Here is a 22,968-nt window from a genome sequence, read left to right on the forward strand (position 1 = left end):
AATTGTGCTTAGCCGTACATGTTCATATCCTTGAAGATGTATCATGGAGGTGTTACAACCTAGAAGACACAAATTTAACTAACAAGTTAAAAGTACATGAGTCAAAAATTAACAAGCAATAATTGGAGAACGGATACAAGCATGAGACAGGCCTTTATTGATTTTCAACCATGTGGTTTCCCCTTGTTCTGGTTGGACGGTTGCTTCTTGGTCTATCTGTATGTTTCACATGAGTACTTTTAAGTGTTCTGGGATTCTTATTTTTCTCATTGTTAGCCATAATTTGTTCGGATTCAAACCATTAAATGCCTTTTTGTTCTCATTAAAGCACAAGTAAAAATCATCTGGTATTCTCAACTTTCAGCCAAGACTCATCTGAAATCAGAGATGTCACTCATTCAGTGGCCTCTTGAATACAGGTTGAGTTTCTGTCAATTTCTTGTCAATGTACTGTTTCAGCCATTTGTTAATAATATTCAGCAACCACTATATTGTTAGACCATTGAATGGGAGCAAATATAAATCTCTTCCAGTCAATTGGCTAGGTTGCTGTTTGCTCTTTTCCATAATTATTGGCAGAGAGATGGGTGAGCATGTCCAGGTTTGTATCCTGAAACACCTAAATTGTTATTTCATTCATTCTTGGGGGCTTACTTTTTGTCACTGCTCTCAGGGAGGCTTGGCCTTCTCCCTTTAACACTTTGAATTCCTGAACCTATACTACTTCATGAGAAGGTTCACTGCACACTAGTTCTTTTTCGGTATAGTGTCTCTGTCTTCCATCTTCTTTTGATGCTTCCTACATCATTCGAGATTTTGCCCATACAATCCCTCAGTGTTACACCTCAAGGCTTGAATATTTTCCAATTCTTTAAGTTCGAGCAATTCCAAGCATGTGCTTTCCTTTCTATGTTCTTACTCCATTTCTTTTTACATTTTATTATAATACTTTGTCTTCTAGAGCTGCCCTCTGAAATCTTCTGTTCAGCTCACTTACTTCAGCAATTCTTCCCCCTGTTTTTTTGATTCTTTATATTCCATTATATGTTTCAGAGTCTTTCCTGGCATCTGTTTTCATGTTTTCTTTCTTCTCTGATTTTGTAATGACTTTCTGCTTTAAGAATGATATCACTGATAATCATTCCACAACTTCTCTGGTTTCAGTCCTTAGTATTTTTTTGGTTCTGGTGTGTTTCATAGTCTGCTAAATCTGGATAGTTGTTAGGTGCCATTGAGTGTGAATCAACCCATATCTGACTCTCCAGCAGGTTTTCAGAGGTACTTAATCTCATAGGAGGAGATTGCCCATACTTCTCCCACAGATCTGAGTGTAGAGATAGGCTTTATTTCTTCTAGAAAGTCCAAGTACTGTCTTAACATTTACATTGTTTATTGTGTAATAGCTATTTGTTACATCACTTGTACTTTTGCCTAAAATATTAATTTCTAGAGAGCATATACTCTGGTTTGTTTAGGATCTAACTGCCCATTTACGATGTTTTATTACCTGAATGTTTTCATTTCACTTTATCATTTTGCCTGAAATTTTGCAAACTTAAAGATTTAGTTGACAGCTGTTTTGAAAAGTGCTATATCTCTGAAATGAAGTCTGTCTGATTTACATTTGCTTGGATGCTCTATTGGGCAGGCTCACTTGTCTGTGCCATGAAATTTGTAACACAGTCACCTGATTAGTCAAAGACAGATATCTAAGCAGTCCACTAGAAGAGATACATGTTTATGTTCATTCTAAAGAAAGTGACTCAGCATAATGTACATATTATACATTATCATGAATACTACCTGCAAGTAAAATCTTGCTGCTGTTAAATTAAAAATGCCTGAGATAGTACATTGACAGAGAACTACCAGAAAGGATTCCAGAAGAGGTAACATAACAAGGAATATCATTGTTGATGTCAGATGATCCTATCTGAAGGCAGAGAATACAAGAGAGATGTTTACATGTTTTATTGACTGCGCAAAGACATTTGACTATGTTGATTCTAACCACTTATGGATAACATTTCAAGATCTGTGGCAAGAGTTTACAATTTAAAATTAAAAGTTTATAATTTAAAAATTTTATGGTGAAAAAGATTCAGAGAATTTAATAATGTTTTGATACAAATGAACAAAGATTTTTGTTATGTTCTTATACGAATTATGCTATTATTGTTATACATAGAAAATTTTCAGTTTGAAATTATACTAGTAGCTCTGGTGGCACAGTGGCTAAGTAGTCTTGAACAAGTAACTTGTTTTACAAGGATTAGTACAAGACTAGTTTCTATGTTAAAGGTTAAAAATGTTCCAAATATTTGAGCTTCTGTATCACTCTTATCTCTGACATTAATTACTCCTCCTCCTTTCAGCCCTCTCATTCCAGGCTATTTCTTTGCATTCTGTAATTTACCAGAAGATAATACCAAAACTGAAAAACCATCAGCAAAATAGTTCATGGAATTATAATGATTTAGGTAGATGCATATAGTCACAGAGGCTGGTGAGCTATGGATTAGGCACCTGCTGGATGGTGTTGATGGTTGTCACAGAAGCTGGATCAGGTTAGATACATTGTCCCTAGTCAAAAAGGATTGTGCTTTCCTGGAGAATTTCTCTATATAAGATCTCAGGGCTGTAAGCCCTTTCTTATGAGAATTAAAGGTAGCGACTATTTTTTGATAGTGGGGAATGGTAGCTTCAAGATATATCCTACCTTACTTCAGCCACCTTAATACAAAAATAACTTCACAAATAAAGTCTTATGCATGACAAAGAAGCTAGAATTACAAAATGGAAAGTTGTAGCTGGAAAAGGCCATATTACTTAATTCATTATTAAGCTTGACTAGTAACTAGAAGCTTAGCAAGAGACTGCAACTAGATGCACTACTAATAAATGGTGACGGCAGTGCAAAAGTTGGGGATGGAGAAGAAGGATCCATAGTTGGGAAACATGGGCTTGGTGGTAGAAATGAAGCTGGAGAGAGAATGATAAAATTCTGTACCATCAGTGACTTATTCATTGCAAATACCTTTTATAAAAAACACAGATGGTAACTGTACGCATGGACCTCACCTGACAGCCTACGCAGGAATCAGATTGATGATATATATGGGAAAAAACTCAACCCAAACATTGGAAAGAAGCTCAATATCAGTTGTGAAAACTAGGCCAAGTGCTGATTGTGGAACATATCATCCACTACTTGTGTGCAAGTTCAAGCTGAAGCTAAAGAAAATCAAATAAAATCCACACCTTAAGTCTATCCCTCCTAAATTTAAAGCCCATCTCAGGAACAGGTTTGAGGTCTTGAATACTAATGAACAAAGACCAGATAAACCGTAGGAGTATATAAAGAATAGCATACATGAAGAATGCTAAAGGTCATTACAAAGAAAGAAGAATAAGAGCAAAATGGATGTCATAAGAGATTCTGAATATTGCACTAGAGTTCCAAGAAGCCAAAGCAAAGGAAGGAGTCAAGATGTTAAGGAACTGAACAGAAGATTTCAAAGGGCAGCACAGGAAGACAAAGCAAAGTATTATAGCGAAATGTACAAAGAGCTGGAGTTGGGAAATCAAAAAGGATGAACTCACTCAGCATTTCTTAAGCTGAAGAAATTGAAGAACAAATGTAAGCCTCAAGTTTCAATACTTAAGGATACTGTAGACAGAATGTTAATGACCCAGGAAGCATCAAAAGAAGACGGAAGGAGTACATGGAGTCGCTATACCAAAAATAATTGGCTAGCACAGAGAATTACATGAAACAACATATGCTCAAGAAGGAAGTTCAAGCTACTCTGAAGGAACTGGAAAGAAAAAAAAATTAAGTCCCCAGGAATTGATGACATACCGATTGACATATTTCAACACACAGATGCTTCCCTGGGTCCCCTCACTAGTTTTTGCCAAAAAATCTGGAAGCCAAACCACCTGGCCAACTGACCTGAAGAGATCCTTATTTGTTCCCATTCCAAAAAAATGATGACCCAACAGGGTGTGGAAATATTGAACAGTATCATTAATATCACATGCAAGCAAAATCCTGCTGAAAATAATCTGAAAATGCTGGAACAGCACATTGACAGAGAACTGCCAGATGTTCAGGCTGGATTTAGAAGAGGCCATGGCATTGGGATATTATAGCCAACGTTAGATGTGTCTTAGCTGAAAGCAAAGAGTACCAGAGGAATGTCTATCTGTGTTTCATTGACTATGCAAAGGCATTTGACTGTGTAGATCACACCAAACTGTGAGAAGAATTCTGAGAAGAATGGGAGTCTAGAGCCCTTGATTGTTCTTATGTAAAAGGTATACTTGGGCCAGTTGACAGAGCAGAGCAAGGAAACATAGCATGGTTTAAAATCAAGAAAGGTGTACACCAGGGATGCATCCTATCTCAGTACCTTTTCAATCTATATGTGGAACAGACCATCCGGGAGGCTGCACTCTATGCAGAGGAATGTGGTATCAGGATTGGAGGAAGGCTCACCAACAACCTGCATTATGCAGATAACATTGCTTCCTGAAGGAGGACTGGTGGCATTTGCTGCAGAAGTTCAAAGATTGCAGCCTTTAATATGGGTTGAAGCTCAGCATCAAGAAAACAAAGATTCTCTGGGCCAATTGGCAGCATCATGATAGATGGCAAAGAGATTGTTAAGAAGTTCAGCTTGACAGTTGGTAACAAAAGCCAGGAAATCTAAAAAATTATTTGCATTGGGAAAAATCTGCTGTCAGAAACCTTTCCAGAGTATTGAAGAACAATGATGTCAGTCTAGAGATTACTAATCCAGGCCATGGTCTTTGCAGTTACTTGCTATGTATGCATCAGAGAGCTGGACAAAAACTAAGGATTATAGAAGAAGAAGAAGAATCAATGCCTTTGAGTGTTACAGGAGAAGAGTATTGAATACACCATGGACTGCTAATAGAACAACCAAGTTTGTCCTGGAGAGGTGAAACCAAGCTTCCCCTTTTGAGGCAGGGATTTTGAAGCTCTGTCTGAGGTACTTTGAACATGTTACAAAGAGGGACCAGTCCTTGAAGAGGGACATCGTGCTTGGGAAGGTAGAGGGACAGCAAGAGAGAGAGAGACCCTCGATGAGATGGATTGATTCAGTGACTGGGGTAATGAGGGCAGGTATGTCAGAGATAATGAAGTTGGCCCAAGATAGAGCAGGGTTCAGGGCTGTTGTACATAGGCAGCTATGAGTCACAAGCATCTCAACAGCACATAACAACAGCAACATAACTAGTTTCTAGTAATGCACCAAGGAAATACATAACGCGAGATTTCTCTCTTCTTATTTCCCATTTCATGCTAACATAATATTCCCTGTCTCTCTTAGAGTTAGGTAAAAATACATAATGAGCATACTCTTGCCTTGGAGAATAAAAACTCCAATATAAATGTTCCTCATTCTTTTTCTTCTCTCACATGATTGCTGGATTTGGAAGATTGACTAGAGGACTCCAACCAGCGGGGAATCATGGCACCCTAACGTAGAGAAAGCCTGAATTCCTGAGTGATCATATGGAAGACTACATATCACCCAGAAAGATCTAAATTGTACTTTTTCCCCCATTGATAAGCTATAATTGCCAACTTTTATGTCATCTCAGAGATTGAAGATAGGCAGTCCTCAAGCTGCAGCTTCTTGACTCACATTAAAATTTACCTTGGAAATCCCCCTTATCCCATCTGATATATTACACTGACAAGAATGGTTCATTATGTGTTATCTGCTTCCATTAATATTCAAAGAATACTCCCTTAAATTGGGTTGAGTGGTCTTGGTGGAATGTATTTATTTCCTGCGTGCTAGAGAAAAGATGGCTAAATGACTTCCATAAACTTAATAGTTATTTCTTGAGTAGATGTTGTTAGATGTTGTTGTTGTTGTTATGTGCCATCGAGTCGTTTCTGACTCATACCGACCCTAGGCACAACAGCTCTAAACCCTGCTCTATTCTGCGCCAACCGCACCACCTCTGACACACCCATCCTGATTACCCCAGTCACCGAATCAATCCATCTCATAGAGAGTCTTCCCCTCCTGCGCTGTCCCTCCACCCTCCCAAGCATGATGTCCCTCTCCAAGGACCCGTCCCTCCTGGCAACATGTCCAAAGTATGTCAGACGAAGCCCCAGAATCCTTGCCTCCAAGGAGCAGCTTGGTTTAATCCTCTCCAAGATGGATCTGTTTGTTTTCCTGGCAGTCCAGGGTACATTCAGTACCCTTCTCCAGCACCACAGCTCAAAAGCATCCACTCTCCTTCTGTCCTCCCTAGTCATTGTCCAACTCTCTGATGCATAACAAGCGATTGCAAATACCATGACCTGTATCAGGCGCACCTTAGTCTCCAGAGAGACATTGTTGCTCCTGAGTACGTTTGAGAGGTCCCTAACGGCAGACTTTCCCATCGCGATACGCTTTTTGATTTCCTGACTGCTGGTACCAAGAGTGTTAACTGTGGAGCCGAGCAAAGTGAAGCTGTGAACACTCTCAATCTCTTCATCATCCATCCTGACGCTGCCAATTGGTCCAGTGGCGAGAATCTTTGTCTTCTTGATGTTGAGCCTTAGTCCATACTGAAGGCTACAGTCCTTGACCCTTCGCAGCAAGTGCATGAGGTCCTCCTCAGTTTCAGCAAGCAAGGTTGTGTCATCTGCATAACGGAGATTGTTGATAGATCTTCCACCAATCCTGATGCCACAATTCTCCTCATAGAGCCCCGCCTCTCGGATAATCTGCTCTGCATACATGTTGAAAAGGTATGGAGACAGGATGCATCCCTGGCGTACACCCTTCCCTATTTTGAACCATGCAGTGTTACCCTGCTCTGTTCTGACTACTGCCTCTTGGTCCAAGTATAGGTTTCACATTAGCACAATTAAATGTTCTGGGATTCCCATTCTTCTCAGAGTCAGCCACAGTTTGTTATGATCCACACAGTCAAATGCCTTTGCATAATCAATGAAACACAGATAGACATTCCTCTGGTATTCCCTGCTTTCAGCCAAGATCCATCTAACATCAGCAACGATATCCCTAGTACCACGACCCCTTCTAAACCCAGCCTGGACTTCCGGCAGTTCTCTGCTGATGTGCTGTTCTAATCGTTTTTGGATGATCTTCAGCAGAATCTTGCTTGCATGTGAAATCAATGACACTGTTCTGTAGTTTCCACACTCAGTTGGGTCACCTTTCTTTGGAATGGGAACAAATATAGATCTCTTCCAGTCAGTTGGCCAAGTGGTTGTTAGAGAAACAAAAAAATATGACAAAGGACTTATTTCCAAGAAGAAACCTGCCTTCTGGTAGATGAGTTTTCTCCATTAATCATGCATTGTAATGTGCAAAGGTTTTTAAATGATGTTGGCTTTTTGTTGTCTATCTCATCCTTGCTGTTAGGTGCGGTTGAGTTGAATACAACTCTTGATGACTCAGAACAACAGATCTGAACCCTGCCCTATTCTGCACTATTCAATCCTCTTTATCTCTGACACACTTGAGTTCATTGCTGCAGTCACTGTTCACTTTTTGGGGGTCTTCCTCTCTTTTGGTCCACTTTTCCAACGATTATGTCCCTTACCAAGGAATCTCCTAGTCTTTTCTTACAACATACCCAAAGTGTGAGAGATGAAGCTGTGCTTTCTTTGCCTCCAAGGAGCACTCTGGCTACACTTTCCCCAAGACATATCTGTTCTTTTGGTAATCCATGAAATTACTCTCCTCCAACACCACAACTCAAAGGCCTTAATTCTTTTGTTATCCTTAGTCATTGTCCAGCTCTCAGATTCCTAGCAAGTGATTGAAAAGACCATGGCCTAAATCAGGCACACTTTAGTCTAGAGATAGACATCATTCTTACTAACTGTTTTAGAGAGATCCCTGCCAGCACTCTTGTCAAATGCAGTGTTTCCTGATCTCCTGAGTGCTGGCACCAAGGATGTTGATTGTTGATCCAAGCAAGATGCTATCATGAATAACTTCAGTCCTTTGTCCATCTATCTTGATGTTGGTTTCAGCAAACATCAAAAAGAAAGATGGAAGAGTCTCTGTACCAGAAAGAATTAGTCAACTTTGAAAAATATCAGGAAGTACCCTATGAACAGGAGACATCGGTAATAAAGAAGAAATTCAACTTGCATTAAAGGCATTGCAAAAAATAAGCTCCCAGGAAGTGATAAGATACCAGTTGACATGTTTCAACTAACAGATGCAACCCTGGTCTTCCTTACCAGTTTCTAACAGGAAATTTGGAGAACAGTTGCCTGATTAACTGACTGGAAGAGACTCATATTTGTTCTCATCCTCCAAAAAAGTGATCAAACAGAATGTAGAATTTATCGAACAATATCTTCAATATCAAATGCTAGCAAAATATTGCTGAAGAGCGTCCAAAAACTGTTACAACAGTCTATTGACAGGCAACTGCAAGGTTTTCAAGCAGGGCTTAGAAGAAGCTGTGGTGCTAGGGATATCATTGGTGAAGCTGTGGTGCTAGGGATATCATTGGTAATGTCAGATGATATCTGGCTTGAAAGGGGAGAATGCCAGAAGAATGTCTATCTGTGTTTTATTGACTTAAAAGGCATTTTACTATATGGATCATAACAAAACAGACTAATGTTGAGATGAATGAGAATCCCAGAATGCTTAACTGTACTCATACAAAATCTTTACCTAGATCAACAAGCTGCTGTTTGAACAGAACAAGGGAACATTGCATGATTTAAAATTAGGAAGGGTTGCTACAGGAATGTGTCCTCTCTCCTTAGCTCTTTAGTCTATATGCTGAGCAAATAATTTGTGAAGCTTGACCCTGTGAACAAGAGTATGGCATCAGGATTGGAAAAAGATTCATCAACAACCTGCATTATGCAGTTGACACAAGCTTGCTGACAGTGGGGAGGACTTGAATGACATCTCAACATCAAGAAAAACCCATTTATTAAGTGAAGGTAAAATAGCTAGTTAAAAGATATCTGAACAAGTGAGTAGCGTCAAATATTTTTAAGTATAAATGTTATTTCATGATTTCTGAACATATATTCCAGCTATCTTGTAGCTTGAACTTTACTTGTCTAGCTATCTTTCAGGTAGTTTACTTTCACTTAAGAATTGGGTTGTTGGTTTGTTTTTTTTTTGTTTTGTTTTTTAAAAAAAAGTATTGGGTTTTTCTTTATGTTGAGATGTCATCCAAGTGTTTCAAGTCCTCCTCACTTTCAGCAACATATATTCAGTTCTCTTCTTTTATCTGAACATTTGATACAGGGAGGATTAATAAATGGTGATAGGTAACGAGGAAGAGAGTTAAGCTAAAGAGAAATGGGGGAAAAAATATTTATGACCTGTTTGTCTGTATGTGTCTGGTTTGGTGTAGTTATATTTTCCTTCTTTTTTGAGATGAGTCTCTCCATATTACAGCTGGAAATGATGTTTAGTTTTTTATTCCAAATATGCCACATATTCTAGTTGTTATTATTATTTACTATTTATTAATGATTGCAACTTTATTTCAGAACTGTAGTCTCTGATTAGTTCACTTATATTTTAAGAACTTAAGTTAAATAAAGTTCTTTTACTGTTTTAGGAAAAGTGCAAGCTGATAACGATAAACTGTAGAACTTTGTGACTGGTCCACTTGTATCTCCTGGAAAGTGCCATTTTGATTGAAGTACAGTAATAGCAATATACTATTTTTTTACTAAATTTGCAATTGTCGTTTCTATTTTAGAGGATAGGTCGAACAATAAATCATGAACCTATGTTAAAACATTTTGTAATATTTTCCCCCTGCTTTTAGTCATGCTGTAAGTAGTTTATTTTAATTTTTTCTTCTTAAATTACTGTTAGTCCTTGGACACATTTCCTGGCAACCTTTAAACACAATATTTATAGGATTGTTGAAGTGGAAGGTGTTCTATATATGAAAACACAGAACTGGTTTTTACCATGTTCTGTTTTAATCCATGGCATCTACAAAGGTGTCATTCGTGTAAAACATTTTCCTTTAAGACGTTTCCTGCAGCTTTTGGCCATTTCCAATTTTTAATGGAGCATTCAATTTTTAATAAACTATCGCTTCACAACTATGTATTTGATTCTTTTTTTTAATTATTATTTTTGTGTGCGTGTACCGTCAAATCAGATCTGACTGGTACAGGAGGAGATTGTCCCTCCTTACCCGGCAGAGCATCTGGTGGATTCGAACAGTTTGAGATTGTAGTTGCAGCTCCTTGCCACTAGGCCATTCTTAAGTGTCAATATTTATGAAAATAAATGCTAGAATAAACATCTGTGTTTCCTTGTTTTTTGTTCCTTTATTCTGTTGAGACTATTTATTTTGGGTTTACTCTAGGGGAGTGTAGTTGTGTATTTCCCCGTCAGCAACATGTTCATCATTGCATGGTCTGAGTATGCCTTATGAGGGAAAATACAACTTGTAGACTAGGTTTAATTACTGCATTTGTCTGCATTTTAAAAAGTCAGTGGTGTATAGGCATAATTCAGATTTTTGTTTATCATTTGTCTAACACTAAGTAGATTAGCTTGACTGCTAATAATATCAAAACTTTACAGTCACTCATTTCCCAAGATTTTTCCATTAATCTCATCTACATATAAACTGTGGTTTAATTGTTCACTCTATAATTTTGCTTTTAAAAGCTAAGACTGAATTACTATTACATTTCACTTTCATAAGTTAACTTTAATAAAATATTTTTAGTTAACTCTTAAGTGTTTTATTCTTAATTTCATTTCTGAGTTATGTATTAAAATACATTTTAATTCAGAATTGAACAAATTTTGGTTGAGTTGCAGAAGTACTTTTCTAAGAGAGTGTTTTCTCTGTCATATTACAATTTTTTAAAATTCCTCTTTCTTATCTCTTATTCAAGTAAGAGATAAGAAAGCTGATCACTTTCCAAGACTATTTTTTAGTTTCATTTTTTATTCTTTTTATGAATCGTAAGGACTGTAGTTACTTGAAAGATTATTAAAGATAGGATTTTACATGGCGTAATTTAGTTGTCCTTTTGTAATAGTGATAAAACCCTGATTACATAATGTTCTGAGTTATAATAAATTATTATATTGGTCTTTAAAGTAGTTTTTAGGGATCCTTTGCTTTTTATTAACATATTTAGTATGTGGTAAGATGGTGGCCTAAGTGGCAAGAAGCTGTGCTACAATCTTGAAGGCACACAGTTTGAGGCCACTGGGTGCTCCATGGGAGAAGAATGGGCATTCTTCTCCCATGTAAAAACTGCCTTTGAAAACCTGCCACATGGTCTGCTATGAGTTGTTTCCAACTTTATGGTACACAACAACAACAACAACAACAGGTTGTATGAGAAGGAGATTAGCTGTTTTGTCTTTTACATGGGAATGTCGCTCTAGAGTTAAGAGGATTGAAAAGAAAAGGTCCTCCTCAAGACTCTTCCGTCACCTTTTCAAATCCCTCAGTCCATTCTCTCTCATTTCCCATTGTAAACTCCACCCTTCCCAGTAAAAGATATTTTTATTCCTTGATCCCTTCCTGAGACTTCTGTATGCTTCCATAGATGTATTTTTAAATTTTATGCTCTCTGTACCAGCTCTGAAAGTAGGAATGGGCAACATTCTACTAATTGAGTGAGTTTGAATGCTTGAATTCCAAATGTTTTCCTCTCTAGGTGGGATAGGAGCTAGTTTCTTTAGTCTGTTACTTAGGAATAAAGTGTTTCTCTCTGAGCCAAGCAGTAAATTTCTTCAGAGTTAGAAAACAGAAACACTTCAAAATTATAAGAATTTAAAAAATAAGTTATATTTGGCTTTTTCAGGAATTTAATAATTCACATTTAGTTGCTTATCAGATACTCTGAGAAATATTTTCTCAAAATTCAAATGCACTAAAGGGGAAAATTATATTATTCCTTGTAATTTTCTAATATTTTCTTTGATGATGGAAAATTTGAATTGGAGATACTGAGCATTCTGCTGCTCTCTTCTGCTTTTAGCCATTTTTAAATGACTCATACATCTCACCTGTCGTTTCTGTTAATTTCTTTCCTAGGATTTGGCCTAATGCTTCTTACTCTTTTTTTTTTTTTGATTCCTTAGAAGATAGTCATTGAGAAATAGTATGTAGTATCTTGCTAATTTCTATAGTAAGAACTTAAAGTATAAGTTATCTTTCAGACTTTAGCTGGAAAATTACTTTGCTGTGGTGCTGGAGAAGAGTATTGAATGTACCATGGACTGCCAAGAAAACAAACAAATTCATCTTAGGGAGGGTTAAACCAGGCTACTCCTTGGAGGCAAGGATTCTGGGGCTCCGTCTGACATACGTTGGACATGTTGCAAGGAGAGACAGGTTTTTGGAGAGGGACATCATGCTGGGTAGAGTAGAGGGACAGCGCAGGAGGGGAAAACCCTCCATGAGGTGGATTGATTCAGTGACTGGGGTAATCGGGATGGGTGTGTCAGAGGCAATGCGATTGGCACAGGATAGAGCAGGGTTTAGGACTGTTGGACATAGGGTCGCTATGAGTCGCAAACGACTCGACGGCACATAACAACAACAACAACATTATAATGTGCTTGATGTCTGTTTTTACTTTTTAGTTTTCCAGAGTATGTACATATACCTTCAGTATGCAATTTAAAGTTATCATTCCAGAAATTTTCCTCACAATTTTTAGTGGGGCTTTCCCGCCTTTTGTATAGTTATTTTTCTTTGGTTCTGCAGGGACTCTTTATTTTCATATGAAGGATATATATAATAATACATACACTCATATATGTATTGTTATTTTCCTTTGATTTGTAACAGTAAATTACATGGTAGGATATTACCCATCTTTCTCCTCTGGAGCTGAAGGTAGATGCAAACCATGTGCCTTTGGGTTGGTAGTACAGCTCCTTATTACTAAAGACAACAGAGCTCCATACATACATACATACATACATACATACGTGTGTGTGTATATACACACATATATAAAGTGTGTGTACATATATACACACATACATACACTAGAATATATATGTAGATCTAGATATATGATATAGTTTTGTCTTTGGCAATTTTCTAAAGTATATGTTATGTTCTTTCAGTATGTAGTTTAAAGTTACCTTTTAGGAAAGTTTTATTACATTTGTTTGCTATATTAATCTTTTTCCTGTGTGCTTGGTCTGCTTTACTCATATACATATATACACATATATACATATAAATATTCATATATAAGATCTTTTTTGTCTGATGTAGCAATCATTTTATCTTGAAATCTTTTAATATCTGCTCTTTGATGTCTTTTTATTTATTGTAAACCCTTTCTTCCTTTGCATTTTATATAATTATGTTTGTTTATTTTTCTGGCTGTTTAGTCTTCATTCTGTAAATATGTTTTTTGTTTTATTTTTAATTTATTCATCTTTACTGAGTGTGAACACCTTCCTTTTATGTATTTCTTATCTACAAACATAGTATTGCTGGGTTTTTCTAGTTTTGAAGGTTTTTATGATGTCTGTTATCTTTTAAAATTGTTTTTTTTGTTTGTAGGTTACAGTTTTAATCTTAAATGGGCACATCTTTCTGTGAGTGTTTATTTGTATGAATATTTATTCCTTGTGCTCTTTTTACCCCCAGACAGTTGTTGACTATATGTGTATTCATATGTATTGATATAAACCTCAAATATGATAGTAGCTGAAAAATTTACATGTTGTGGTGGTGGTGGTGGTGGTGGTGGTGTTGATGATGATGATTGTCGTCAAGTAGAGCATGACTCATAGCAACCCCACGAACAAAAGGCCTAAAGCCTTTCTCCAGAGACATGTTTAGGAAGTGCACATCAGCCCTGCTTCCAGTCTTAAACTGGGTGTGCCACCAAACACTGTCAACCATTGGTAACCATTATGGCATTTGACACCCCAGTGACATAGGTTCAGCATCACAGCAACACCAGGTTACCTCAGTACAGCATATTGACAGAAGAGTGTTGTACCACTTAGAAGAATGTTCCTCCAAAATATAATAACAACTGACTTTTAAATACAAAGGCCCACCCCAAGGTCTTGTTGACTCTAAAAATATGGAATACTTCATGAATTTGAGCATTATCCTTGCATAGGGACCATGCTAATCTTCTCTGTATCATTCCAATTTTAGTATATATGCCACTCCCCTTTAATACTAAGGTTAATTCTCACCTCTGTTTCTTCATTATTTCTAAAATATAAATGTTGAAGGAAAAAACCTTTTTCACCTCATACAAACTTTGAGAGAGTATTTCTCATTTTAAGTATCGAGGAGTTTGACTAATAATATTGGTGGCATACAGTGGTCACTATAAAGGACTCTGGTGTCATAGAAATAACATTTGGGCTTGCTGATCGAATGATCTGAATTTCAAATTTAACCAGTTACTCCAGGAAAAAGATGGGTAGTCTCCTCTGACAAAAATAGACCGTTTCAGAAACCTGATAGAGGGTCACCTGTGACTAAATGGCAATGAATTTGGTAGTCAATTATGTGACTCATACTTTAGCCTTTCTGTGTTTTGGGGGGTTTGTTTTTTTAAAACTTGACTATAACAGAAAGACCCATTTAATGACATTTTCACAAACTGTACTAGTACTTTGAAACAAGATACTTGAAATAGTGTTTTCTACCTAGGGAATACTTGTGTTTCTTTCACTTAAATATTGCTTTTAATTTTTACTAAGATTTTTATATCTCTTTAAAGTTTAAGCTGTTAATCGTAAAAGATACTAGATATTTAGAATTTCCACTAGTAGAATCTATTGGAAGTTCTAATTAATATGCAGCTAAAGTTTCTTAAAGGACTAGAATTCTGCTACTATAAAAAGTAAACTTTAAAAATCTTTCCTTTTTTCCTCTCATCTTTTTATTATTATTATTATTAATTTTAATGAACATTTACATAGATTTTGGATTTCCATTCATTCATTGTTGCATTTTGCTCCCTGCCCGCTCCCCCCACCCCTTCGCTCTTCTCTTTGAAAAGTTAAAGGAAAATTCTTTCATGGTTATACAGTTCCCTCCCCCCAGTACACTCCACTATTCAGCCTTCATTCTGGACTCTTGTCATGACCATAATACCCAATCATATATCATTTTTAAACAGTTCTCTCCCTCATCAGTTTCAATGCAGTATACATAATTTATCCAATGTATCTTAGTCTCATCCCAACCCTGATGTCAGTCACATTCTACAACAGTGTTTTCTCATCTGACGTATATGATTTGCTTGAAGATGTAGTCTAGCTATCAGAGCTCCAGCTTAACTTGTTGCATATTCATTAGTTCTTGTCTTCAGGTTTCATAATCATCTTAGTGACGTTTCCTTACAACTTTGATAAAAATAAGATACTCCCTTGAATTTTCTTTGAAATGAGACGACCTCCTCCAAAAACCTTACCTCAAGTTGTGGTTCATTTTGACATAAACTTAACTGGGGCATATGTAACCTAGAGAACTATGCATAAATGGCTGCCTGACTGCATTTTTAAATTGTTTTTCTTGATAGGTCTCAGATTACAGGTCTATGTCAGGCCTCATTTAGTCAGCAACATGTTTGTTTCTCTTGTCAGCATCTTGATTGGTTCATTTCCAGATTTCTGCAGGGCAACCATATGGTCATTTCTACATGTTTTCTAGATTGCTTCTATGGCAGGATTCCAGGCTTAGTTAATTAGTATTTCAGAATCTCCTCACACTGAGAAGGCTACAGTTCTTTGCCCTTTGGTTGCATTTCAGATAACATTCAGGTCTAGTATTTTATCTAAAGTTCATTTCAGTTTGGCTATTTTATTTTATGTGGTACATAGTTTTGGCTAACTTGTTGTATTTTTACATGTCAAGGAGTATCTGTAAAGACCATTTTTGAAGGTACTGAAGATGCTGACTTTGGACAATTGAACCTGGTAATAATTGTAATATATGATAAATTTTAATGTACTGTAGAAAATTTGGTCAGAAGTTAATACTAATTTCCTTTCTATATTCTTGTATCCTCAGTAATAAGGTTAGTAGCATTTAAAACAATTTTAATTGATTCTCTAGAAATACAAGGCAAGGAAAAATTTACTCATAATTTTGGGTAGTGGTAATTAATTTAAAACTATAGGACCTTATCGTAATTACTCACAATAAATACTAGAGAAACTCTTGTTAGCAGAATATAGCTTTAGCAAATTTATGCTTAACATCAGGTACCAAAATCAGAAAAATTCCCCACCCACATTTATAGCTATTCTTGATGTCAGCTATATTAGTGGCTTCATCACTTCAGGATATTTTTCAATTGAAACAAGAAGAAACCTTTTTAAATTTTATATTCATATTGTACTCTGAATTTGTTATTAAAATTTAGGTGATGAAGTTTGAAGTTCTATTATTAAGTGTAAAATTATGAAAAAGCATGCTCAGACTTTCAAGGCTCAGACTTCCATTCTTTTATTAAATCAGTTATTTTCATTTGGCAGTTGGCTTTTATGTCAGCACAATCTTTAATTTTCTTTTGACATTTTCACTAAGGAACCTGCTTGATATTTTTTGAGACTTCCTTGTATTTTTCAGGAAGTAACTTCTGTTGTAGCTGTCTTTCACTTGCATGCAAAGTGCCCCAGTTGTCTCTGTTTCTAAAGGAAAGATATTTAACTTTGCCATCTCGTCTTTTCTGTGTTCCAAAGGATTTTTCTTAATTTGCTTTGTATTTGTTTGATGTTTCTTATAGTCATGGTGGGTGCCAATTAAAAAAAAATTACCTTTTGAAAGCAGTGAGTAAATATTAGATTTGTTATATTTTAGAAGTTTTGCTCCTTGTAGCTCTCAATCTTGTTGATGTCAAAGAATATTTTTTTTTTTACTCTAAGCATGGTATGTTCTTGGAGGTGTACTTGCATTTCTTATTCTTTAAATGGAGTAGATCATTGTCAGGAAATTAGTATTTCAAATCTGGGAGTCTACGTTGCTACAAAATTTAATCCCAATTCTTCTAAGATTGGGTCTTCAGTTTTATTAGCATTAAAGTAATCTGAGATGCTTATTCAAAATTTTGATTACTACCCATTAGAAAAATCTCACATTGGTATTGGGAAATTGAGCTGACATATTAACGTTTTTAATTAGTGGGCCATTTTCATGAAACAACATGATCAAGAAGTGATGATTATGGAGGAGTGCTGTGCTGAAGGAATTGACAAAAAAACAAAGCCCCAGGGTGGAATACCAATTGAAATATTTCAAAGAACAGTGGTGCTTACCAGGTTGTGCCAAGAAAGGTGGAGGATAACTACCTGGCCAACTGACTGGAAGATATTCATATTCCCATTCCAGAAAAAGATGGTCTAGCAGAGTTTTGAAATTATCTAACAGTATCACTAATATCACATGCAAGCAAAATCTGCTGAAGATTATTTAAAACAAACAAACAAACCGCAAACCCAAAACACTAGAACAGTACATAGACAGAGAGCTACCAGAACTACAAGCTGGGTTTAGAAGAAGCTGTGGCACTACAAACATCATAGGTGGATCTTGGCTGAAAGTAGAAAGTACCAGGGGAATGTTTTATCTGTGTTTCATTGACTGTGCGAGGCATGGATCACATTGTGACTAACCTTTAGAAGAATGAGAAACCCAGAACACTTGATTGTGCTTATGTTAAATCTATACTTTGTTCTCTTGGTAGTTCATAGTATGATCAAGACTCTTCTCCAACACCACAACTCAAAGACATCAATTCTCCTGTCATCTTTAGTCATTGTCTAGCTTTCTGATGCATAACAAGTAATGACAAAGACCATGGCAGGGACTAGGCACACCTTAGTCGATAGACTGACATTGTTGCTCTTCAGTACTCTGGAAAGATGCCTGACAGCACATTTTCTCAATGCAATTTGTCTTTTGATTTTCTGACTGCTGGTGCCAAGACTGTTGATTGTGGAGCCGAGCAAGCTGTTATTGTTAACAATTTTAATCTCTTCTCCATCTATCATGGTGCTGCCAGTTGGCGCAGTGGTGAGAATCATTGTTTTCTTGATGGTAAGCTTCAATCCATATTGAAAACTACAGTCCTTGACCTTCTGCAGCAAGTGCTTCAGGTCCTTCTCAGTTTCAGTAAGCAAGGTTGTGTCATCTGCATAACATAGGCTGTTGATGACGCTTCTTCCAATTCTGATGCCACCGTCCTCTTCATAAAGTCCAGCTTCCCAAATGATCTGTTCTGCATATAGATTTTAAAGGTATGGAGACAGGATGCATCCCTGACATACTCCTTTCCTGATTTCAGACTATCCAGTATTTCCTTGCTCTGTTCTGATAACTGCTTCTTGGTACAAGTATAGTTTTCACGTCAGCACAATCAAGTGTTCTGAGATTCCCATTTTCCTCAAGGTTAGCCACAACTTGTTATCCACACAGTCAAGTACCTTTGCATAGTCAATGAAACACAGATAGACATTCTGGTACTCTGCTTTCTGCCAAGATCCATCTGACATTGGTGATAATGTCTCTAGTACTGTGACCTCTTCTAAACCCAGACTGTATTTTTGGTAGTTCTCTTTAGCAAATGGAAGAAATCAAGAAGTTAAGGAGCTGAATAGAATATTTCAAAGGGCAGCTTAGAAAGACAAGGCAAAGTGTTATAGTGAAATGTACAAGGAGCTGGAGTTGGAAAATCAAAAGGGCCGAACTCACTTGGCATTTTTTTAAGCTAAAGGAATTGAAGAAAAAATTCAAGCTTCAGTTACAATACTTAAGGATGCTATGTACAGAATATTGAATGACTCAGGAAGCGTTAAAAGAAAATAGAAGAAGTTTACACAATCATTATACCAAAAAGAATTGGCTGACACAAAAGAATTTTATGAAATGTGTGATCAAGAGGCAGTAGTGATGAAGGACAAAGTTCAGGCTGCTCTGAAGAGCTTGGCAAAGGAATTGATTGAATATCAGTTGATATATTTCAGCAAACAGATGCTGCCCTGGATGTGCTGACCAGGTTGTGCCAAGAAATCTGGAGGACAATTACCTGGCCAAATGACTGGAAGAGATCCATATTTATTCTCATTCCAAAAAAAGATGGCCCGACAGAGTGTGAAAATAATAGAATAACATTACTAGTATGACATTCTAGCAAAATCCTGCTGATGATCATCCAGAAACAACTGGAACAGTATATTGACCGAGAACCAATGTCATGGTAGACAGTAAACATTGGTTTAAGAGCTAAATACAAAATTGACAAGTTATGTGTATTTAACTGTATTAAATGTAGATTGAAATTAGGTGGGGGTTGAAAATCCGAGCAGGTGAGCACTTTATTTACTGTGTCAGTTATGATAGTCAATCATTTTGTACTGTTTTTGACACTTGGTTATGGTGGTTCACAGAACCCTAGTTGTGCAATAACTACAGTTCTCAGCTTGTCAGAGTTCTCAGTGGTTAAAATACTCAGCTCTGGTGGGTTGGTTCAGTCCCACCAGCTACTCCACAAGAGAAAAACATGACACTGTGTTCCATGAAGATTACAACCTTGGAAACATCTGGAGTAGTTCCCCTTGGTACATTGTGGGGTTTCTATGAGACTAGACACCAATGAACAATGATGATTCAGAGTAGAATTATTGCTTTCCATATGAGAGACATGAGTTCAGTTCTCACTGATGCACCTCTGTGCATTTACCATGTCAGTCATTGAAGGTTTGGGTGTCACTAAAATACTGAGCAGGTTTTAGTGGAGCTTTCATACTAACACAGTTGAAAAAAAAATCAGGTTTTCTATGCCAGAAAATGAACCAGTGGGTCACAGTAGTCTTAATCTGCTTTGTGTATGGTGTGATCATGAGTCAGAGACTGACCTCATGCCAGTTGACAGCAGCAAACATTAGTGTATGGGTATACTGCCTTGTTTCATATTCATCTGTACCTACCACTCTTAATATTTTCAATATTCTCTCATTTTTTTGAATTATAGAAATTATGCTTAACTTTTCAGTCTAGATTTTCTTTTTAGATGTCAGATTGTCAGACTGTCTAATCAGTCAGTTTTAAAGTAATACCACTAAATTAAAAATTGTAGGGACCAAATTAGTCTGACATCATATTATTATATTGCTGTGGCAGTAAGAAAAGTCTTACTTTCTGTTTACTCTCTAAATGTCTGTTAGAACAATCTTGTTATTAAGATTAGTTATCTGCTATGTCTTCTTATATTTAAACCGACTTTACTACTGTTACTAGTTTTGTTACTTTAAAATAGAATTTCCTTTTGGATGCTTGAGAGCAAAGATTATTTTGTACAGTACCAGTAAGGTACCCCAGAGGAGTCTCAGGCCTACCAGCTGCTGCTGTCATGTGGCTCTCTTTTCAGAGAAGGGAAAAGCACAATCTGTAGATTAATGGGAAGGCCTTTTTACACACCACCACTGTGAATGGTCATTTCCTAATCCTAACAATGAGGATAGTACCAAATTTGGAAAAGAATTCAGAAGCATTTCTATTTGATATAAACCCAGTTACTGTTGAGTTTGTTTTGCCTCATAGCAACTCTGTATGCATTGAAGTAGACCTAAGCTCCACAGAGTTTGCAGTCGCTGATATTTTTTAGTAAATAAATCACCAGGTCTATCTGTCAAGGATTGTACTCCTCATGTTTCAGTGAGCAGTTGAGGAATCCATTTTCTGATAGGATTTTTAATTGTTTTTTTTTTAAATTTTCTGTGAATATATATAGTTATTCTGTCTTCGTCCACAAATATTTAAGAGGTGGCTCTTAGCAATGGAATTACTAATGACATTTGCCTTTGTTGTGGAGCATCCTACCTGCTTTTTTTTTTCCCTCTGCCTTGGTTGCCTTCCTATCCATAGATTGATAAGCACTTTTTTTATAAGCACCTTTTACTACTTTTTGTTGTTAGATGCCATTGTGTTGATTCTGACTCATACTCTTCCCACATAGAGCATATAAACTCCCAGCACTGCCTGATTGACTATCTGTACAGTGAGCCTATTATTTAAGCCCATTGAATAACACCATCTCTTTGAGAATCTTCCTCTTTTTCTTTGACTCTCTACCAAGCAGAATGTTTCTCTCCAGGACTAGTAGTATTTAAATATTTCCATAAAATCAGTTTTGGCAATATTTGAAGGAGGTTAGCGGTTAGAATAAAGCTAGACCAGGAAAAGGAACCATCTTTTGTTCTAAAGTGCATCTGGCTGCACTCCTTCTAAGAAGTTTCTTCATGTTGTTGTTCTTGTATTCTATGATACATTCAGTATTCTCTATCAATGCCATTATTTAAAGGCATCAATTCTTTGATATTCCATGTTGTCCAGCTTTCATGAGTATATGAGCCTGTTAAAAGTAGCATGGCTTGGATCAGCAAGCACAGCTTTATAGCAGGTTATTTATATGAATCATATTTTTCACCAATCAGAATGTAAACTGCTTGTGGATGGGAAAAGAGCCTAAAGCTTGTTTTGCATTTTCTTTGGTAGTGAAACAATGGCTTTCCATGAAGTAAGATTTGCAAAAAGTCTTCATTAGAAATAATGATTATGTACTAACAGATTATTAGGTAGCTGTAACAGATTATTAGGTAGATGTGGTTTCTCCATTTGTGAAAACACTTTTCCTAATGCCTATTCAGGTTAAGGCGTAATGATGTGCTCTTACTTGATTTTTTCATACTTTACACATATGTAATTGAACATTCCCTTCATTCAGGCAACATTAATGATATAGTAAAATATGTTTGTCAATACTAATATGGATTTTTAATTGATAAAATATTCTTGTTGTTTGATCTGTTTATTTTATGTACTTTTGTAATAAAGTAGAAAATGGTTGAGATCAATGCAAAACTAAATATATACTGTAATGGGCAGTCTCCTTCTGTGTAATTTACTGTCTTTAAAAAAAAACCCCACTGGAGTGTCAGATATGGGTTGGTTCCAATTCAGTGGTATACAACAATAAATAATAACTATTTAAACAAGGGACAATTTCTATTATTGGATAGAAGGTAATGTAAAATCAGTGTTGCTTTTCCTTAATGAACTAAAAGGTGTAAAACTTGAATTGATGGGCGATAACACAAAATATCAAATAAAATTTGGGAAAGTTAAAACTAGGATATTAATGATAACAAGGACTCGTTGGCATGATGTAAGGATCAAGTTAATTTGTTGAAATTGAATTGCACTGTTTATGATAAATCTCAAGTCCTAATAATATTTGATTAATGGAGTGACATTTGATTAAGGGCTGAGCACATATTTGAAGTAGATTTTAAACCGACTCACAGTTTTACCCTTCAAATAATTTATGTGGAAAATGCTAGTTACAACACCATATTTTGGATTATTCCCAGTGTAAAGTGTGAATCTTCTGACATATGTTTAAAATCTAACCTTTTAAGTATATTTATTATTTAATATACATTAATTTATAAAAAAATTATCAAAGGAATTGAATGTATAAAAAGATAGATACAGATACTTTTATCCTAAACAAATTCTTTTTAAAGCAGATATTTTATTTTTATTTCCACTGGTGACACTTGGTGTTTTTTTACACAATTAAGTATTAGAATTATAATCATAGAAATAGATAAAACTAACTGGCCAATCAATAGATTGAATTGAGCACCTAATTTTTGGTAGCTTTCTCCAGTGTTTTCCAAATTGAAGTTAGTTTCATTATATACCTTATTCTGTGTAGCTGTGAATCCATTAATTAAGAACATGTTGAAAATTAATACTTTTCAGTTTATAGGAAGGGTTCATAAACACTTGAAATTTGTACTGTGGAGGAAGAATAAAGTCATGAAAGTAATAGAAGCTATGTATGTCTTAGACATAGGGGAAGCAGAAGAATAGAAAAGGATATTGGGGAAGTACCCTCAATGAAAGGCAGGAGACATTATATAT

The 22,968-nt window shown here is 36.2% G+C and overlaps 1 protein-coding gene across 1 annotated transcript in view; it reads left to right on the plus strand.

Annotated features, from left to right (window-relative positions):
- The window catches only part of GLCCI1 (glucocorticoid induced transcript 1), a 149,823-nt gene that overhangs the window by 29,952 nt on the left and 96,903 nt on the right, over positions 1 to 22,968 (plus strand). The gene's annotated exons all lie outside the window — the stretch shown is intronic.

The sequence above is a fragment of the Elephantulus edwardii genome, unplaced genomic scaffold, assembly GCF_000299155.1.
Source record: "Elephantulus edwardii isolate Elephantulus edwardi_28Jun2011 unplaced genomic scaffold, EleEdw1.0 scaffold00007, whole genome shotgun sequence".
Lineage (NCBI taxonomy): Eukaryota > Metazoa > Chordata > Mammalia > Macroscelidea > Macroscelididae > Elephantulus > Elephantulus edwardii.